This window comes from Leptinotarsa decemlineata, unplaced genomic scaffold, assembly GCF_025532065.1.
Source record: "Leptinotarsa decemlineata unplaced genomic scaffold, Ldec_3_MD MMD2_tig00026330_RagTag_RagTag, whole genome shotgun sequence".
Taxonomy (NCBI): Eukaryota; Metazoa; Arthropoda; class Insecta; order Coleoptera; family Chrysomelidae; genus Leptinotarsa; species Leptinotarsa decemlineata.
In genome coordinates, this window is record NW_027412690.1 from 6,350,382 (window position 1) to 6,371,768 (window position 21,387).

The 21,387-nt window shown below is 32.8% G+C and overlaps 1 protein-coding gene across 1 annotated transcript in view; it reads right to left on the bottom strand.

Annotated features, from left to right (window-relative positions):
• Positions 1-13,134, bottom strand: part of LOC111517492 (uncharacterized) — a 297,412-nt gene extending 284,278 nt beyond the window's left edge. The window contains exon 1 of the mRNA XM_074182893.1: positions 12,941-13,134. The gene's annotated coding sequence lies outside the window, so the exon portion shown is untranslated. The remainder of the gene's footprint in view (positions 1-12,940) is intronic.
• Positions 13,135-21,387: the final 8,253 nt, after the last annotated feature.

The following is a 21,387-nucleotide window of genomic DNA, read 5'->3' on the forward strand; positions in this document are numbered from 1 at the left end:
ATCTAATAGACAAGACAACTAATAGCGATCCTAGCCACCTCTGTATTTCGAATATCTGGTGCCATCACACCCCTTTCGCTGCCCACTACTTAAGGTGGTTTTCTGAATCATAGTATCTACTATATATTTTTTTTTTCGTTTCTAGAATACGAGTAGTCTCTATTTAAAAACATCAGTAAAAAATTATTTTATATCTGAACTTTTCCATCCATAGTTAAAAAGGTAAAACACGTGTATTACAAATTTCTGGTCAATCAGTTCTGAAGGAAAGTGTGTGGCTTAACGAAAAAAATTTAGGTCGATAGGAAGCGTAGACAATCCTTTTTCGAAGTTTGGTTTTATTGTTAATTATGAGTCAGATTAACGAAGACAAATAACTTTCTGTAAATGAATTTACTACCTATTAAAAACGACTAAAATTCTTAATCGACCGCGTCTAAATGGTATGTTTCAGTTTTGTTCTAGGATTATATCAACATCACCATGAGCATGTAAAACAGAGGCGTAGACTGTAATTTTTTTTACTGTTATCAAATATTCAATTATCGGAAGTATATAAATGAAAAAAATATTTCAAATTTAAAATTTTTATGTCTTGAGAAATTTGATTGAACATATGGTGAATTCATTACCTAATTTACCTTCTAAATGGTAACAATTAAAAAATATATCTTCACAACCATTGTCATGGTGCAATACATACTATGCATTTTTATTTCTGATTGACGATTTGATATGACGATTTGAAAAAGAATTCATTTTTTTCATTTAATAATGTGGCATTCCGTTGTTCAAGACTTTGTGGATGTTCGTGAGTAGGTGCAGTGTCCTGAGTTTTCTAGTTGCAGCCAACGTGATGTCGTCATGACCGGTGATATGTAGTCGTATTTTCGACTGCCAAAAGAAAAACGAAGGCAATTGTTTTGGATTCATTGAAGATGGAGGAAATCAGATTTTCGGTCCAAACATCATTATTGCCGACTTTTTGGAGTTTATGAGCTGATGAAATGTATAAGATGGTCACGACTAATGAGGTTATGAGCGGAATCAATGTCAGGAAACTGAAAAGAGAAGTACTGTTGAGTATCATCTGCGTAATGATGCATGTTGCATTTTTCTAAGGACGGATGGAAGTCACAAATAAATAAGCTGAATGGTAAAGGACCAAGAATGGATCCTTGAGGAACACCATTAGTTACAGGCAGAGTCTCTGGGCTGATACCGTTCACCATAATCTTTGAATTCGGTTCGATAAGTAATTTCTAACCAGAGACAGCGAATTCACAGAAAAACCGAAGATGTTGAGTTTATCGCACAGAATGTCAAAGTAAAGGGCGTCGAAGGCTTTACTGTAGCCCAGAAGTACTGAACAAGTTAATTTACTTTCATCGACAGCCTTCAAGAAGTCGTCGGTGTGTGATGATTTGGAATTACAAGAAAGAAAAAATACATTCGAAACAAATGTTTTCATATGAACGCTGAATTATACGAAAAACAATTATCTCTATTCCGTTTGTATTCCAAACATTCGTAATGGAATCGAATCAGATATCATTCACAGGATTTCTACACAATATAATTGATGGAAGAAGTAAAATTTCACTCACAAGGAACACTGTGATCCTCACTGCTGGACATCCGATGCTTCGCCTATCTTTCCCAAAAGGAAAAATTGTTTTATGCACCTCAATGTAATACAATGTTCAAATGGAAGTAGCTGGTTCGAGAGGGCTTTTTCTTTTAATTCGTATTTTGAATGATCTACACATCTTTGTAAAGACTTTCATTCCTCCCTTTGTAAGTTTTTCATTTGTTTATATAAAGATGGAGACGTGGAAAGCCAAATATGTATTCTTTTTCACTTTCTAGCCGAACCTCTTTTGGAGAAAATGCTACATTCATACTTTTCATTTTCAAAGTCTTCAAAAAAGTAAATCTGATGGAGAAATCGATGTGAATTCAGGATTTTCGTTCCGAAATGGGTTAACGGTTATTGATCCCCATAGAATAACGTTTTTTGCATTATATCATAATTTCATATCGATTTCGCAGAGTTTCATTTTGAATTCATCCAGATACAGTTGATGTTAAAACCCAAATCACCCCCACTATATTCACGCCACTGGCAAACAAAAAATTTTTTTCTACACCGTCTCAGGTCCCAATTATCACACATGGTTTTCAAATCATAAACATTTGAAGATGCACCGTGGATGAGATATTCACCTTCCAGTTGGTTATTTTTAGGCCGCATAGTGGCGAAAGTTTAAGGTCTATCGTCGGGACTTTTACTCTGTTGATTTACAGGGTTGTCATCGACATCTGTATCAGAACTTACTTCGGGGCGGATTTATCAGAAGAAATACACCCAATGTATGATTGCGAAGAGAATGGTTTTTCCAGATAGTTTTATACCTCTTGATCACCACCTGGTACCATACTATTTTTTGTAGTATGATAGCTACACTTCGAAAATATTTGACGATACTTCTGGAAAATGTACTAATGTTAGTTTTCTTACAAATACCTCTTCTATATTTGAAGCGTGTTGTTTGGTATAGTATTGTTCATAGGTAATGTTTGTTTTGTTCATATCATTACTTGTGACTAAGAGTATTTCATTGGGCGTTTCGAATCTTCTAATTTAACTAGAGCAAAGTGGGTGTGAGATAGCACCAATTTTTTTTATTCGTTTGAAGTACCTATTGATGCCATTAGGTGTGAAATTTAACATCAATCAGAACATATGCTTTTCAGTATGAGAAATACTGGTAAAATTAGACTCACATCCAAGTGTACCAAATTTTCACGTGTTTACATTGACGAAAAACTGACCTGGTAGAAATACTCTTAATTTCTAGGTGAGAGACAATCGAGCTTTACTTTCTTACTATGAAGTCTTTCGAAAATCGTGAACTTGAGTACCATACTCACAACATATCAGAGCCTCATACAGTATGGTGACACTCTAGTCATTGCTCGCAAATCTTCAGTATACCTAGAAGTGCATTGAGAGTTGAGTCTGGTTTGAAATACGGAGACGACTGTAGGCACAAATTCGCCAACCAGTTTGGCATTATCAGGAGATGATGCTCTGATGTGGAGAAAGTGCTTCCAGAAGTTCCAATGTCAACTATCAAAACATATACAGTGCATTTCTTCAATGTCCCCCCTTTTATTTTTTGAACGAGTCAACTCAAAAAATTGAAATTTGGGATAATGAAGTTGATGCATGAATATTTCATTTTGACGTGAAATTGGCGACTGGGCGCCATCTGGGAAAAAATCAAATGAAACAGGGGGTCTAGTGACACATCATTCTGAAGCTCCTGATGAATACTTCACAACCCTAGAATATGAAGTCAATATCTTCAACTACTTCAAAATGGCGGAACTTTTAATAATTGCCTGATACATTGACATTTAACTACATAATATGAGGTAATAAGCTTGAGATCAGTACAGAAGATGCTTGAAATGTTTGCCTTGAACTTTCCGACATATGACAATTTCGTACACCTCGTGCTTCAAATATCTCCATTAAAAAAGTCCAAAGGTGTCACATCTCGCGAGCGGGCTGGCCGCTCCATCCAACGACCGAGAAAAGTAGTATCCAAATAATTTCTTACTGGTCTGGATTGTTGTGGTGGCACTCCATCTTGTTTGAATACGATATCAAATTCATTAGGATTCGCTTCGACGATTTCAGTGATGAGAGGGTCAACAGTAGTTTCCAGCATATTCAAATACAGTTCCCCTATTAAACTTTGATCAATAAATAGCGGTTTTACAATATGGTTTCCCGAAATTCCTGCCCAAACGTTAATTTTTCCTGAATATTGGGTATGTGTTTCCCAGAAAACGTGAGGTTTGGTGTCACTCATGATTTCGCAGAATTCTGTTCTTTGATCAGGGTCATCTTCAGTTAATTGGTGTACCATTTCAATTTTGCATGGATGATAACTATTCCTCTTCAAAAGTCTCCGCACAGTAGAAGGAGACACCTCACAAACATTCGCGACGAAATAAGTAGACTGTTCAGGATTCACTACCATCTCGCCAATTATTTGCACTTGCTGTTCTTCCGGAATGGACGGATGACCTGGGGGCTTTTTGTTATGTACACTACCGGTAGTTCTAAATTTGGATACAAGTTCCCTCAAATATTTTCTACAGATAGGACGATTCGGAAACCATTCATTGAAAATCCTTTCGGTCTCGTGAAAGTTACGCGTCGCACCGTGAATAAAAATCGCTTCAAAATTTTCTTCCAATGGACGAGAATTGACCATTTTTGAGATTGTTGACGTGATACCTTTCTACTAGTAAAACCGAAAACTAAATGAGAATATTTGTCGTTTTTATATACAAAAAATAATCTAACAAACCTTATCGTGTTGTTGGAATTGCCACATGGAAGATAAAAAGGAATATTTATAGAAATTTGTTTGTCTTCAGGAAATTATTAAATGTTCCACCATTTTGTATTAGGTGAAGATATTGACTTCATATTCGAGGGTTGTGAAGTATTTGCCAGGAGCTTCAAAATGATGTGTCACAAGACCCCCTTTTCTATTTATTTTTTTTTCCGGATGGCACCCAGTCGCCATCTTGAAGATTTCATCTGTCAATTTCACTTCAAAATAAAGCATTCATGCATTAATTCCATTATCCCAAATTTTTTGAGTTGACCCTTTCAAAAAATAAAAGTGGGGGGGACATTAAAGAAATACACTGTTTATAAAATAAATCTTACATGAATATATAAACTGCTCCCAAATTCATGACTACCCTAATCGTGGAAACATCCAAGCCAATTACCTGAGACTGTCAAGAACACGCGATGGAATTTACTATTGGGCACCCAAGCTATACAACGCCCTGCCTGGGGAAGCCAAGGAACTAAAACTCAATACTTTCAAATTGAAACTTTCAGCTTGAGCATAAACTTTACGCTTGAGCTTAAACTTTACGCTTGAGGAAGCTATTATATAGCGTAATCTTCACGCTTGAGGAAGCTATTGTATAATATGAACTTCACGCTTGAGGAAGCTATTGTATAGCGTAAACTTTACGCTTGAGAAAGCTATCATATAGCGTGAACTTTACCTTGAGGAAGTTATTGTATAGCGTAAACTTCACGCTTGTGGAAGCTATTGTATAGTATGAACTCCACGCTTGAGGGAGCTTTTGTATAGCGTAAACGTTACGCTTGAGGAAGCTATTATAAAGCGTAAACTTTACCTTGAGGAAGTTATTGTATAGCGTAAACTTCACGCTTGTGGAAGCTATTGTATAGTATGAACATTACGCTTGAGGAAGCTATTGTATAGCGTAAACTTTACGCTTGAAGAAGCTATTGTATAGTGAAACACGTATTGCGGTTATTGTGAGACCCTTAATAGTGAAAATCATGTAATAAACTGTATTAATTAGTTCTAATTTTAATGACTGTCAGACTTTTAATGTGCGACTTCATCCCCTCTTCCAAGCTCTTTTGTACCTATTATTTTTGTAATTGTTTTATGTACAACGTGAAATGACTTGTGTAAACACTATTGGATCCTAGCGCCAATATAGAATTTGAAAAAAAATATCCGCCACAGCTTCTCTGGCTGGAGCGCATCCGAAACGTCCAATTTTCCATGACTCTGGCACATTATTCAGTTTGATTTTGACCGATGACATGGGTTATGTTGGCTTCGAGGACCGCTGTGGTCTGTGGCTTATTTGCATAAACCTGCGAGAAAACCCAACAAAAAAGTCTAACAGGGTCAAATCGCCCCATCTTGGTGGCCAGTGCATATCACCTCCACGTGAAATAACGATGCCCTCAAATTGCTCGTGCAGAATATACGCGTGCCACATATCGCCACAGATCATCCAATTCAGGCCGAAAGAACTTCGTAATCATCGACATATGTCGTTCTCAAAGAAATATGGATCGATACCGCCAGCCCAAAATCCACAAATAATGACATTAATAGGTCTTTCAAACGAATGAAAAATTTCGATGATATCCCACGCACACACTTTGTTTTATTCAAATCACTGAATAAAATACCCTATATTACTTGATTCATACAAGTACAAGAACAACTCATACTCGTCTGTGGTCTGGAGTTTTGAGGCGAATTGTTTGTAGTCGTTATTTTTTGCAGTAATCATGAAATGAATTCTACCACAATGCAATTTCAAAACCACTGGCTACATAACACTCTTATCGTGAACGTTGTGAACCTGTGGTAGACAATTCCAGCGGGTTAACCATATATTCATCATTAAAATAATAAATAAGTTTATTTTTTTAAAGAATTGGCATTCATAATTGCTTCGTCGTTATAGGGTCACAGGATTATTCTTACACAAATGATAAATTTACCAATAGAATAATTCAAAGTTTCAGAAATGAACAAGTGCCGAAAATAGAAAGCAATATGAAAATTTATTAAAGTTTTGGTAGCCTCATATTATAATAAATAAATGATAAATGGATCGTTATGAGGCAGATATCCAAATCAAGAAGTTGTTTCAGTGAGAAATGTTCTCTTAATGTTGACCAAAGTGTGTATGTAGATTTCATTTCTGAACCTCCAGAAAATATACATTTTACTTCTGAAATGAAAAGAAATTTATCAATTGTTTTGAAATCTTCAATTTTCAATAACTTCATAACAGAAAGCAAAATGCCTGTTCACAACGATGTGGTAATTAATGATCCAGTCTAAATGATGTATAGATCATTAAACCACATTTTTGAAAGTCGAATAATGTGTAACAGTTTTGTTATGTCATGTCAAAATGATTCTGGAAAATCTATAAAGCAAATGTAGAAATGTTGTACATTGTGTCTTATTGTAAAGTTTTGCTTTTGACGTGGACTATTCACGTCACATTTTATAAATTTTGAAAATGATTTATGGAATGATGAAATAACTCTTCAAGTAATAAATGAAATAATACGGAGATCAAATGGTTGTTATTCTTTCCATTCTTTCATGAGGTATACGGTGTTATCGCAAATCAATTGTCCACTTTTGGTAAATTTTTTATGAGCAAAAATGCGGAGTATTTTGAATAAGCGAACTAGTAGCATATCTATTGCTGATAAAGCTGAAAGAATGAAGAAACAATCGACCGTCGCGTTCATGAGTTTTAAAGTAATAAATCATTTTGTTCAGTAGAAACCACTGCTCATAAATTTTGGAAAACATTGAATTTCAAACAAAAAAGCTATCAACTTTTCTCAAAGAGTCAAAAATAACGTGGATAGTTGAATATTTTCGCTTAAAACAGTGTTGAAATATTAGGTAACATGACTCAACCTTAAACTGATATTAAGTAATGGCAGAACTGCACTCTATCTGAAAGGTTTCAATAAAAATATAAAATATTAGTAATTTTCGTAACATTTTGTGATTGGATGAATAAATTTTCCCAAAATCTGTGATGTATAACAAGGTAAACCATTAGCTTAGTTGGTCGAAGAATCGTTGATATATTGTTTTATGATAGCACTTTAATTGGTGAAAGGTATGTGGAATTTTTGATTGAAATTCTCTCCAATTTATGTAATGAACAACGAACATGAATGGATAGGACACCTAGGTACCAGTTCGGAACCTCTGAATTTCTTCTTGTGGGGTCATCTAAAGAACCTGATTCATTCGAATACATGGACGCTTTTTAGATGCAGTGAGGGAAGAATCAAATAAAAAGTGGTGAATCGAACTAAAAAAAGTTAGAGGAGTTCAAAATCTTGCACAAAAATGTGTTGAGAATATAGGTTCGAAATTCTAACATACTCATGTATCATTGAGTTGTATTGTGAAATATTGATCGTATATATTCATTTATTTCAGTTACAAACACGATTTTCATCCTAGGAGAAATGTTGATTATGCACTTTTTTGTGTACAATCTATTTTCTGGGTTTGTTGACCGTGGTCTGATAGTTTCGTCTACGACTGGTCTGATGTAGTCAAATGAACTTATCAAAAACGATGAGAAAACTGAAAAAGTCCTCTATTTATCATCATAGCAGATACTACTTCATAGTAGTAGTAATATAGTAAAAAAAAAATACTACTATTTAGTATTGTTGTTCGTCCACAGTCGTCGAAATGTCAGGAATAAAGAAAACATTCATACCAAGGCCAATAAAAACTGAGAAATAATTCTCACACAATTGTTTTGTTTGAAATTTCATACTTTTTCAAAAGAAAAGAGTTAACCAAATCGAAAACTGATGCTCAATTGTTTTATTTTCATTCTTTCATTTTTATTGACTCCACTGGTTTGTAAATTCCGATAATGTTATATTCTGGCTAGTAATAAAGTTAACATAAGTGAACACTCAGTTTGGACACCACGTATACAGGGAAACCAATTAAGTCGGCATCATAAAGTTTTTTTTCATTAATAGCTCTGAATATTATTGGAGTTTTTTCCCAACACCAAATCGCTACTTTCAACATCTCGACACGTGTTTCGATCACCAAGTGATCACCTCCAAGAGGAAGATTAAACTGAGAGAGAGAGAGAAGTTAAAGTGAGTTTAATCTTCCTCTTGAAGATGATCACTTGGTGATCGAAACACGTGTCGAGGTGTTAAAAATAGCGATTTGGTGTTAAAAAATTAATAGTTCTGCTTCGATTGGAAAGAAAAATAACCAAAAAAGGTTGTCACGTGATTCGTATCATCTGTTCAATTTTAATTCCTTTCCGAAAAAATTTCAAAATCCGGAATCAAAAAGTTTGTTTTTTTTTGTTTGTTGTTTGTTATTAAATGAAAAACTAGAATTTTGTATTCGTTACTGTGTTTTCTAGTTTATTTCCAGTTTATTTTCACAACTAACGCTTTTTTGGCCTTTTTGAACTTTTATTAATGGCTGGTCATCACAAGGTTAGATCTAAGAGTAGCCATTAGCTGAATCTCGCCTTCTATTGATCAAATAGGAGGGTTACATAATTATATTGCGATTTATATATTTGTTTTTTTCTTAATAAAGACGATTATCATTATTTAGTTGAGTTTAATGCAGACTGCACATGTGGGCTGAAAACTGAATTGAAAAAATATTGTGGAATACCTTTTTTAGTCTCACCAATAATCTCAATTCTATTTTTTTTTGTAAAATTAACATTGATAGATTGCAAATATCATGTGACTATATTTTTTAAATTATTTCTCGTCTCGATGGAGGCAGAGATTGATGCCACAGACGAATTTCGAATGGAGTAACCAAAAAAAATTTCATATGATGTAACTTCACTGATAACATAGTATGTGAGTGATTTATAAAATGTGAAAGTTTCAACAATCTACTTTATAGCGATAATCAATTTCTGAACTAAGAGTTGAACTGACCCTGATATGTATAATACAATATTTTAGAGATTTATAGAAGTTTCAATGGAGACATCCTATAAAAAATTCAAGCTGACACACACGTGTAAGGTACGTAATACCTACTTTCTACAAATACTAAATCAAACCCGCTTAACTGAAACTGTAACCGAACAATTTTAATAACATTCTTAGTGAATTGCTTCACCATAATAAATATTCAAAATATAAGGAATTGCTTATATTTATTTTAAACGTCCAAGCTCCAGAATACAGTATTTTCCTCAATCGAATCGAAATTTCATTGATTTCCATAACAATTATTATGTAATAATCTCGATTACCCTTGTCAGCAAAATCGTTATTCACCAAACATTTTTTTTTAGCGAAATTGATTATGATTAGGAATCACACGGTCAAAGGTAAGACCTCGTTAATCCTTAGCTCGCACAAGTTTCGACTTCTGAGGGTTGTCGTACGTAGGGGTGCGACAGCTGGTTAACGGAAAAACAGACAGATATTGAAATGTTGCTTTACGTTAGATTATAAAAATGAAATTTTACCTATCAACCATAGGTGGAGAACAAAATATTTCTTTTGAGTTCTAAAATTTATATTTTACTATTCTTTTCTGTGTGTATGTGTTTATTGGCTTTTCAAAGGGACTGTGGCTGGAGAGTCTAGCGGCTCTCCTTTTGTTTGCCTTTATTAGATATTTTTATATTGAAAAATTACTTTGTTTTATTTTATATTGTGGTAAACAAGAAATCCATAATTATTATTATAAATTCATAAAATAATGTTTTCTATTCAGGCCTTGCATATGATTCAGGAAGTTCATTTCTATCTCGATAGTAAATGATAGAATACACCACCTTGATTTTCTGTTCTTTATGTGTTACGTATCTAAAAATATTTACTTGCAGGCCCTACTGTATGAATTTTGTGAGATGTTTTAGGTATATTACGGAAATATTGGATATTGAGGGTCAGTAATTTTCCCACTGAATACTGAATATGAGTTGTTATGGAATAATAACAATATGAAGTCAGAATGAAACAAAAGAAATGTTACCTACTTCAATCAGATGTTGAAATTTTCCAACATTCTACAAAATATAGCTAAGATCAATTTTCTAGCAAATCATAAAACATTCTCCATTTTCTCTCCAGTTTTCATTATTTTCGTGAGTTGAACTCGATAGATATAAAATCATTTTGAATACTCTCTTACTCTAAATCTAATTATTCGCGATCACAGTTGAAATAACTCTTTTAGAGTGATTCAATAGTAAAACAATTTCGTATGATTTATTTCAAAAACAAAGTGAAATTTTACCTTTTCCACTACTATATTGTGTAGTTATCCTGTGAATGATATCTGTTTAAATTCCATAACGCATGATCTACACATGACATATATTTTGAAATGAATTGCCTTCTTTTTTTCTTTTTTTGTATTAAGATGGAGAATAAGAAATCCAAAACTTTTTTCCCCAAAAGATAATAATGTCTTAGTCAGACATAACTTGCCTCACATGACTTGATACATATATGTTGTTCAAAAAAATAACATCCACAAGGTGTCATATAACTAAAGTCGTTGATAAAAATACTTTTTAGCAACTACCTTAATTTTGCACTGCATATACTTTTTTAGGTAATTGAATATATAATTGAAAATCATAAATGTACCAGTTTTTCATGTTACGTATTTTCCATCATTCACAAATATTACTTTGAAATGTCCCGGATCACGAAACAAATTATACTAAACTCTTTTCCACCCAAAATTTGAATGCCTATGTACCTTCGCCAAATTTTTGAATAAAAATAAATCCAGAATTCCGAAAACCATCTTGAGCTTTTTCGATCTATTTTTGTGTGAAATATGTTCAAACATGTGATTTCATCTGTGAACTAGTTTATGTGTACCACGTTTTTCCAACAAAAAATATCGAAAATATGGAGTTGATAAAGAATCTATTCAAGATGCGGTTAAAAAAATGTATCTGTAATCTTGAATATTACTCCCAGATTGAATTAGGAAACAGTGAAATGTTTTTTCAGTCATATTTTAACATAACCATGTCTACTCACTTTGAGATTATTCAAGCTCATGTCAAAGTGATGAATGGATTAAATACACTTATCGTACAATTTCGAAAACTTTGACAAACAAAATACACAGAAAATACAATGTAAAAACTATGTTCTCCTAGCTGTTTTCTTCCATTCAGAAGTTATTATTCGGTAGATTCGGTCCGTATCGAAATAAAATTAGAAACGACATGTATTTTTAATCATACAAAAACGATACGTTTCGGTATGTTTGCCATCTTCAGGTGAATAAGTACTATTTGAAGTATCATTATCACAGTCTCTCAACATTTCAAATATTAAAATATTATTTATTCACCTGACGATGGCAAATATGCCGAAACGCATGTCGTTTTTGTATGATTGGAAATGAAAACATATATCTAATTTCATTTCAATCCAGAGATAATCTACCAAAACGCAACTACTGAATGGAAATACAATCATGGTGGAAAGGGTCCAAATTTATTGAAAAAATCTGAATAGTTGAAGCTGAATGAAAACTAATTTCAAACTGCAAGAGTTCAAGAAAGAAAATCCAATTCGATCATGCAATATAATGATGAAGTATTGAAATTTCGTGCTGTTCCAATTGTAATTTATTATCCCTTATTGAAAGTACAATTTAATAGTATGGGATTTCATTGTCGAGAAATTTATAAAATTAGTCCAGAAATCTCATTTCTCCAGACTTTTTCCATTAATTTTCACTTGAATACTAACAAAAATTCGGAGTATATTCTACTCTAATAATTTGGGACTATTTTTGATGTAATTTATTTATTTAATTATTTATTTATTTATTCGATACACGCAGCAGCAAGCAATTATGTATTATCATACATATAGTAAGATCAGTTTTGAATGAAACCGAGAATCAATTTTTTGAATTACTTAATCGTTAGAAAAAATATATCTACACTAGGAACAGTATTAACACTTCTAGATATAGTAGTTATGGGAAAATGAAAATGATACAGTGTATTGGAAACCAAGATATCAAATATGAATGATACTTTTATACAAATTTTCAGTAACGTATCAACTGAACTTTCAAAAAATATTTCTTTTTCACGAGAGAATCAACTAATTATCGCGTGTCTCTACGAAAATGCAAAAACTTTAATCATTGATTGAATTCCACAAAAAAATACTGAAAATCAAAATGACAATCATAGACGCTGAATATTTTGTTTAAAATATTATGCAGAACTTAAAATTTATCCTAAATTCAATTTTATTCGCCAATGTTTCAGTAGTTATTGATTTTCGAATTTTGAAAATATTGTTCGATTGAACGTGAAATGATTGGTATTGTTTTCTTGTGAAGTTCAACGGAATCGAAAGAGAAAACAAAATAATTTCAAATCTTCTGACAATAAATCGTTAATCTCCATATGCAAACCGTCCCGAAAACTACGGTGTATTCATTAAATCGCTTGTTCTACAACTACCTGCAACCATTTTCTTGCAAATTTCATGCATACTTACGATCGTTTATAATTCAAGAAAATTGCATGGTATTCCTCGTTTCTTGCACATGACACGACACGAAGTTGTTTTACACAGCACACTCATTTTGACCGGTGCGTAAAATAGAACTAACGATCAAGACGGACATTTAAATTTCCACAAAACAAAAGCACATCCACACGAAAAACAATCATTGGCACCAACACGGGACCGAGACACAACAGTCTAGAGTGCCATGCTTCGAGATCTGCAAGTTCTGTACCTCACAGCAAGCTACTAGATACTAGCAGTGATGTTAAGGACTCCGACACTTGAAGACTGAAAGGCTTGGGGCATTCTTCGGTAAACAAGTGGTAAGTAGGCATGTTTTAGGTTTGGGGATAATAAATCTTTAAATGGACAAATTTGCCTCAATTTACGGTACTTTCCTTGGACTCGGGCAGTTTTTAAGTGGTGTGTAGGGTAATCCCGTTTTATGGAAAATCGTTTCATGTATTCCGACTTTGTTGAAATACTTACACCGTTTTTATTTTTGGTGATTTTCAATTGAAATTAAATAACACAGTATATAAAGAAGCCGATGTATAGCTATTCGATAATTTTACAGTAATATTTCAAAATCCTGCATGGAAATATTAAAATTTATTTGCAACTCATTATGAAAAAAATATCGATTTCAATCGATGTCAATCATTCTGAATGTAAATATATTTTTTGTCATTCTACTTCTCATAAATTCTGAAAATTTTAATTGAGAGACTGAAAGCCACAAAGCTGCAAGGTTAACAAAATTTTGAAAAATTTTACGCTTTCGTTTGTGACGTCATCGCAGGGGAAATTGTGCTGAATTGGAACTGATATGTTTTCACATATAATTTTTAATTCCTATTCAATTGAAATTATATTCCTGCACATATCCCAAACGAACGAGATTAAAAATATAATCTGAAGGTAGTTGAAAAATTTGCAATTTTCATTCTATCAAGTATAAACTCTGATTTTCTTTTTCATAAGTTGCTTGAAAAGTAATGTAAATTATAAAAGCATTCCATATATTGAAAAAAAGGTATGATACATGCTTTTCGTGTTATTTCGTGAACTTGAATACTTGGAACATAAATTGAACCTATGTTCATATCACTTGGAACATAAATTGAACCTATATTCATCGTCCTCTTTGAGAAGGAACTAATTTTTCAGAATAAAAAAAAATCATATTTACAGTACCTAAGAATTTAGTCTAGTTTATAAGTTGAAAATGGTGAAAAATAAATATAATGGTCGGAAAAATACTTGTGATTTTCACGCATAAGAAAATGTAAAATAAATTAAGATATAAAAATGGTATTTAGGTTTTTGCAAATATTTCGAAAACTATAAATAACTGAGAAATGTCAAAAAAGATCCTTAATCAGGAATGAATTTACGAAAGAAGTTATGAGTCCGAAACTTTTATCTCTTTTATTTATAATTTTCATTTTTCGCTGAAAATATGCATCTTAAGGTAGTACTTCATAAAAAATATTTTTTTTAACTTTCAAATATCAATTTACCAATTTATAAAAATCAGGGTGTATTCTGATTACTATAAAAAATTGATTCACGTTGGAAAAAATGTTGAAGTGAATTATGGAAGAAGCTATGTAATTATTATTCAACAATATTTTACTTGACTTGCATCTTCATTGAAAAACACAAAAAATTGTTAAATTGATTCTAAAAAAATTTTCACTTCGTGGTTTTTATCAGTGTACTCAATAAGATCACAATAAGATAACAGTAGTAGTAACAAAAAATTAATAATCGATGTATTGTTATAATTTTTTTTATGTTGTCTTCATAATACAATGATTTTTAGAAAAAATGTTCACAACAACAATTTCAACTAGTTTATAATCATTTTGAGAACTGCGTTTAGGTGGAATATACTTCTTGAGAATTTTTCTCCTGAATTTAATCTCTAGCGATTCAAATCCAAGGTGAATCGCTACTTTTGCACAGACACCGTAAGGTTTTTTCTGTATTGCTTGTATTTTGTCAAATAAAAATAAAAATCATAATTGACACTCCTCTACACATTAACAAAAATAACTTATTATTAGTTTTATTGTTTATTAACTGAACAATTTGTTATAAACCAATTATCAAGTGCCATATATTTAAAAAAAAAAAACCAACTCCCAAAAAAATAATTTTGACTTTTTATAGTACTTTTGAAAATAATGTGCTACAAAAGTTGCCTGAACTACTCGACTTGTAAATTGAAAACTTATTATAATCATTATGATTCAAAATAAATAGATACAATATAAGTATATTATTCGAGCGAGTGATCAACGTTTCTCGCAAGTAGAATACGATACTTTTTCTATGACTCATATCAGGAATATTTCAAAATAAGTTTTAATCACAAGGAATATCATTGAATATATCATTGAATTTCATAACAAAGGGCAGCCTGAAAAATCGTTGAAACCGAAAATCTGGATACAAATCAACAATGATATGTGTAAGTTGTTGTTATATAAAACCATTTGAAATTATGAATGGACTGACCCGTTACTAGATGAAAATTAATAACACTATCCATGATAATAATTGAACAATTTTTACCATTTTTATGCTAGACGCCTTTTGCTACCACCCTAGCTTCATCGGTAGTTTCGGTAGTGAAGCTACATTGAATCTACGATGAAGCTACGGTGTTAGTAAAACGCGTCCAGAATGAATAGTAAAACCATTTGAGTTTGAGTGTATTTTCAATTCATTTATCAATATTATTTTCTATTTAAATGTTATAGTACTTCATGAATACAGTTAAGGACAAATTTTTCTGAATAATCCTAGAATTTCACACATAAACTGAAAATTAATAATAATAATAATAATAATGACTTTATTCACAACGTATACAGATTAGAGTACAACAAAATATGTGAACAAAGTGGTTTGGCGATAAGAGCAGAGCTCTTGTTTGGGAAAAAGTTATAAAGATTATGTAAGTCGGTCGGTAGCCAAGCGGTTCGGCGTGGGTGCTTTGTTCACTCACTCGAATTGACTGCCGTGTTGGTCGGTGGTTCTAGCCCTAGTCTGAACGATCGATCTTCACTTGCTACCGTCCAACCCGTGTTAGGAATTACACGTTGAAAGGTATGACCTCGTTAATCCTTAGCTCACACAAGTTTCGACTTTTGAGTTATTTTGATTTTATAGTTTAGCAAATTATATTTCGGTTTGAGGTAAAATGGGCCGATTAAATACTAGACAAACAAAATAAAAAAAATAGATTAAACCTCATACACATATTACACGTTCTATAAAAATAAAATATTAATGTACAAATATAAAATCTTAGGCAATATGGATAAGAGTATGTTACTTACAATACAGTATGATACAACTTTGGGATGAATTTGACTAAAACTAACTTATTTCACTCTAACAGGTTTTTTAAAAATTGTCTTTTTTTTCGAGAATGTGTTTTCTTATTTGTTTTTCAAATATTGTACCAGTGACTGTTCCAAATCATCACAAGTGATGGTTTGGCCCGGTTGCAGAAAGTTGTAGTAAATCACACCAGACGCTGTATTTTTTCTATTTTTTTTGCTTGATATAATTTTATTCTCAGCTTTTCATTTTAATTTTCCATTTTATTCGTTATTTCAGGGATTTCAAATCAAACTATATCATATCAGCCAATGGAAGTCCGAACTTACATTTTATTTATTTATTTATTTTGAAAATAGGAAATCCTAATATAAATACAAGTCCAAAAAGGTAAAAATGGTATATAAAAAATATTAAAATAGTGTAAAAATTTCTTCTAATAATATAATACGTTCTAATAATATATAAATACAAGAAGCTGAAAAGCTAAAAATAGAACTGTGTTCCTGAGAATATTGTCTCATAACACAGAACAAATCAAGAGTATCATTTAAGTAAATTATAAACAGCAGTGGTCCCAGGACACTCCCTTGGGGTACGCCTATATTGTTTGAAATTTTATTTGAGAAAAAATTTCCCCACTCTAGTTATTTGTGAACTAATGAAATTCAACGTGACAACTTCTGTCAATCGTTTGAATCAATCGTGAGGCACCCAGTTGTCGAGCTTTTTAACTTTTCTAATACGTTTTAAACCATCAAAAACCGCATGGGACCTGGCGCCCAGTTCTTCCGCCATACTACGCACGGTTTGTGATGGGTAAGTCTCCACCAGAGTCCTCAAATCGTTGTCCTTAATTATTGTAGGTCGATCACTTTAGGCTTCATCTTCGAGGCTAAAATGTCCGGAACGAAAGGCAAAAATTTCAATTTGGAAAAAAATCAACAGCATCAATTCATACAGTTCAAAATTACACCCTAGAATAAATATTCATCCAGATATAGAGCTACAGAAAGAAACACATGAGAATAAAACGAACAAAATTTCTTAAATGACCTGATAATAAGCATTAAAGAAATCCAGTACATGTAATGAATAATGTTGGTATCAACAATGTGTTCAGATTTTCTTCAATCACCATTTCAAAATTTAGATATTTCATTGAATAGTGGTGCAAACTCTTCAATTCTGCACGATAGGTTTCTCTTTCTTTCGCGACCTTCAAAACACACGAGGGCACTAAATCACCTGTCAGCTATCGTCAAAGACAGGTGGGTACTTGCGGCTAAGCTAAACAGTGGAGACGGGAGTGGGTTAACCAAATTAGCAAATTTAAAATAGATCTTATTGGGCGCCAGGTAAATTCAATCCTCAAACACCCTATGTGACTAGCAATATTCCTAATTTACCAACCAAATGTTGAAATAAAAGATTAAGTACCCAAAAGGATTTATTCTATGGTCTATCTTATAACAGTCATAAAAAAAAAACGACAACATTAACAACGACAACATTAACAACGACACCATTAACAACGACATCGTTAACAACGACAACGTCTTCATAAATCAAACAATATTATTTCAATGATTTATCTTGTAACGGCCATAAAAAAAACAACGACAACGACAACAACGTCAACGTCTTCATAAATCAAACAACAATTAATTCAATGATTTTCTGCTGAACTATAACAACAATTATCGATATAAACGTATATGCAGGACAAATTACACAAACATTAATTCAATGATTTTCCGCAAAAATAACTATAACACCAATTATAGATAACAACGTATATGCACGTATATACACTATCAATACCCCTATACAGTTATGATCAAAAGCATGTAGTAATACCAGTGCGTTGACAAAGAATAAGAGATGTTATGAATCCCTGACCACGCGTATCAGGAATCATGTCAAAGAAACCCAAAGTTTGATCTATAGTCTGGTAATGAAATGCTATTTCACAATCAACGTATGAAGCTAAATGATCCGCAGAAATTAAACTTACGAAGTAAGCTAGGCAAAAGTTAGCGTCACGAGAGCTCTGGCGCATGCGCATGCGCATACTATGTCATAAATTACCATTTAATTTCCGCTTCACAACTACAAATCGAATGAATATTCGGTTATAAATAGATCGGAATTCAGAAAAGTACTGGCATAAACAGGTACATAATGTTCAAAGTTCAAGTATTAGTTAAAGACTTGCGTGTTCCAACGGTGGTCCTGAGACTACTCTGGTTCCGACGATGATCCTGAGATACTCTGGTTCCAACAATGATCCTGAAACTTCTCACTTTGACTTCTTGATATGGGACGGCCTGTACAAACACCCCAAATGTGAGCACGTTGGAAAAACTGGGTTAGTGCAACTGGTTCCCGTATTTGATCCAATAACTGTTGCAGAGGTTGATTTCCGCAATGTGACTACTGACGTTGAAGGAGACCAGAGAATATGATGATAGAAGGAAAATAAAAAAAACCCTACGAAAGAAATACTCAATCAGAATCAGATAAAACCAAAGTGAGATTCAACTCCATTCAATAGGGACTAGTTGACTAATCGATAACCCTGGTATATTGGGTGCCCTGTATAACCATATAACCCGTAAAAAAATCAAGCAAATTGAATGAGTGTTGAAACATCTCTTCAATACTAATATTCAATTGAATTACAAAGATGGGATCAAAAATTACTAAGATAACCACATTTAATGGTTGAAATATTACCCTGGCCAGGGGGTTTTCTATACGTTTCTTCATGTGCGGTACTCTGCACGGATGTCCTACTGGGACTTGATGAGTGACTAAGGGCCTTCTGGTTTCTTATGAATCTAGGGACGAGAAACAAAGGTTGTAGAATTGAAGAGATGATACCATAGCTAAGACCACATGAGAGATGCGATAGTGATTCAGACAAAACTTATTTCGGAAATCCTTTCGCCTGGCACAATGAGTTCGGTAACCACCATAAATCCTCCAAAGAGTTTAAGTTTCAGACTGCAAATAAACACACCAAAATGACCAATCAGTCTTCCACAATATAATCCTGACTTGTAGAAATAATCCCCGTGAAGGATGGCAAAAATACAACCATATATATATCCTACAAATCAGTCAACTATCAACCAAGCTCGACGAAGGTCAACACCGAAATCCGAGAGACTGCCACCTCTGACAGCTATCCAGTTGTTGCGACAGTGTGTCCAATCAACACTGGTAGCACCAATATTGCAGCCAATATTGAACTAAAAATGAACTGACGAGATATTGAAATTGCATATAGAACAAGTAATACGTTGGAAAAGTTAGTTGAAAATAATAAAGACAAAACGTCCAAATTCGAGAAATCGGAAGTATATAAATTAAAGTGTGGAACATCTCCTAAGGTATATATTGGTCAAACTGGCAGAACATTTACGAGTAGAATCCAGGAACATTATATGAGCTATGTAAATAAGAAAACAAGTTCAACATATTCAAATCATCTTTCAGAAAAAAATCATATTTTTAACGGAGAGTTCGAAATTTTACACATGAAAAATGAAGGTTGGAAACTGAATCAATAATGGAAAATAATAAACTTGAAAATTCAAACATTCTTATGAATGATCAACTGGACTTGAATAGATCACCATAATTGAACTTAATTTTACAAAAAAAAAAAAACGAGAAAGTATTATTATTGATGTAGAAGTGGGGTAATTTGCTTCACGTAATGATGATTTTTTAGGTTTAGGTAATTTGATGGAGGTAGTCTCAATTGTAGTTACCTGTGGCATATACATATTGGCGTAAGAAGCAATTTGTAGTATTCAAATCACTGTTGAAGAAGTTATTGTAGTAAAAAACTGTGAATTATTCCGAGAGAATCTATCTTCAACATTCAGAATAACACGATAAATATTCATTTGAAATCGATTCAACTTTAATTTCTTAAAAAAATGTGTGGCTACTTCAAAGCTTCATATCCTCTGAACGAATGAACCAATTTGCGAGAGCAAACAAGCAAATGATGTAAAATTTAAAGTTTTTGCGATAGCATATCATGACTGTCATAACATTTTGAATGAAAACTGAGGAATGAAACCCTCAGAAACGTGTTCCCGAATGATCTGAAATTTGTTCATAGAATTTTGTCGTATTATATTTTGCACCTATCTGTAACTCTGCAGATGCTGGTTTTTACGATAGAACCAAATTCATCTCGTGATTTTTTTATCTTGATGTATTCCAAACAATAAGATGCATCTCAACATCATCTAGTGTTTCGAATGTATATATTTCCTCGAGGAACTTAAGTGGGGCCATGTTTTGAGTCGAGATAGTCGGTACTTCAATCGTCTAAACATCCGTGAACTGGCCCTAAATCTCTTCCTAACATGAAGACGGTTACGTCTTCCCAGAAACAGAACAATTCCACATAATTCCCGCTTACGAAAAAGAGTCACGTTTCCATAAGAGCAAAAATAGGATCCATTACCTGTCTGAATTTCGAAGGAGAAAATAGGAGTACCACCCACAAAACACGATAGCAATCACCATAACGTTCAATATAACAATAAGAGGGCGTTTATACTCATTCAATTTAATTCGAAACTGTATCAGAGACAGGGTGTTCCACTAAGGTGTGTTGTGTCTAACTCGGTATCGGAAAAATCTCAAAAGTGCCAAGGTTTCCATGTGCACAATGGCGTGTAAAATGAACTTGAGAATTTTTACAGACGTGATAGTATGATGATCTATTTAAATGTGTATATTTGTTAATTCTGACAGGAATGTATTTATTTATTTATTCGAAATACAATACAATACTCTACAGGACATAACCCAATTACAGAGCAGAAAATAACAGAGTATAATAAATACATCACAAACAAGTGACTGTAAAGTCTACAAACACTACAAACAATACAAACAAGTGACTATAGAGACTACAAATTTTATATTTATTATAGGTGTCAAAACAATTATTTTAGGAAGTGGGATTTTATATTTCACGATTTGCAACTAAATTATCGCTAACAGAATTTGTCACTTCACACATGGTATGGATCGATGAATTCTCC